Source organism: Austrofundulus limnaeus, unplaced genomic scaffold, assembly GCF_001266775.1.
Source record: "Austrofundulus limnaeus strain Quisiro unplaced genomic scaffold, Austrofundulus_limnaeus-1.0 Scaffold58, whole genome shotgun sequence".
Lineage (NCBI taxonomy): Eukaryota > Metazoa > Chordata > Actinopteri > Cyprinodontiformes > Rivulidae > Austrofundulus > Austrofundulus limnaeus.
In genome coordinates, this window is record NW_013952460.1 from 2083747 (window position 1) to 2085521 (window position 1775).

The 1775-nt window shown below is 34.0% G+C and overlaps 1 protein-coding gene across 4 annotated transcripts in view; it reads right to left on the minus strand.

Annotated features, from left to right (window-relative positions):
- cntn3b (contactin 3b) overlaps positions 1-1775 on the minus strand; it is a 147668-nt gene that overhangs the window by 71622 nt on the left and 74271 nt on the right. The window lies entirely within an intron of this gene.

The window sequence follows — 1775 nt, forward strand, 5'->3', positions numbered from 1 at the left end:
AATCAATGATTTATAAAGGTAAATCAGGAAAATTAACAAGGGTGCCCAAACTTTTTCATATGACTGTATATTTGTAACATTTGTAAAATATATACACAGCAAGAAAAAGAAGACATACTTGTGTTGTAGGTTAGATTACAGGGGAGGCTAAATCATCATAATTTTCAAAAGGTTGTAATTTGGCTACATATGCAAAAATTAAAAGTTGTCTACATTTTTTTTCAACTCTGGAACTTTGGGGCTCTGAAAACACTTTCTGTGCCTACACAAGGGTGAAACAATAAAAAAACACTTTTGTGTATTCAGAAAAGACGTTTTCATGTGGATGGACAGTCTGTGCACCTTTCATTTAATCTTTTTTTTATTTAGAATCAAAAATTTTCACATGGGATTCAAAAAATACAATACATCAGCATTATGTATGTACAGCATAATATATTATTTAAGGTCAGGTTAGATAAATTATTCTTAAAAAAATTAGCTTGACTAGCTATATTAAAAACAGTCTGCAGTTAGATAATAACTAATGCAGATGCAGTCAGCTAGTGTTTATTCATTTACAGGCAGCTGCCTGTGAATAAAGTTATTTAGCGCCACCTTAGATGGTCTGGTAACAACAGTGTTAAACTTCTGGTTTGAGAAAAATAAAACGACGGACCACATTCCTGTTTTTGGAGTATAAAATGAAAATAGAATAACTATCCATTTTAATTGTTCAGAATCTGTTTTTGAAACAAAAATCGAATAACCAAAAAGTGCACTGACCGTGTCCCTACTTCTTGTTCGTAAMGTTATTAATGTTGTTCACTGGAATCACATTCTTAGCTGTAAAAATATATGATTTAAACCAATTAATAAAAGGCCAAAATTAAGATGATGTTCATGAATGATTGCAAACTTCTGACCACGACTGTTTGTCTGTTTGTCTATGCAGCTAGGTCCACTAAATCACTACAGACCCATTGAGACATGAATTTAAAGTTTTCAGTAGCAAATCATTTAAAGCAAATCAACAATTTTCTACTCTTTAACTCTGTCTCCAATTATGTTATCCAAAATGACRCTAATAAACACCAAAACAAATTTGTGACTGAGCTCTGCACATGAAAAGCTATGTATGTGAATTTGTCAACATGAGAAAGAGGCCATCATCCAAAACCAAAGCTGGGCAGAGTTAAATGATGTCTACTTACACAGCAACATAATAATCAAGCAAAAAAAGTTCAAAACTATTTGATTCTATATTTTTAAGCATTTAAATGTGGCATAAGTTGGAAAGCTAAACTTGTGCAACTTTTTACAATCCTAGTTTATAGGTTCTAGTAACATGTAACCATGCATCTAAAGCTCAATTTATGCTTAACTGTCCACCTGACCATGCCTTTATGGCTCTTTTTTTTATCAGACAAGGCTTACTGTCTTTATTTTGTTATATTATGGATCAATCTGCAATGATACGGCAGGGTCAACCACGTGCTTTACCGGCTTTGCGGGTCGCGTCTGTGGTCCCCCCACACTCACTTTGAAACATTCCACGGGAGAGATCCATGCATGATCACAACTGCACACAAACAGGCATTTACACCCTGGGTTTTCTATTCGGGCACTGACGAAGGATATGTGCATATGTGTATGTGTATGTATGTGTGCATGTATGTATATGGGCATGTATATGTATGGGTATGTATGTGGGTATGTATGTATTTGTATGTAAGTATGTATATGAAAGTGTTTGGATATGTAGGTAGGGGTACGGTTGTGTATATATTTGTATA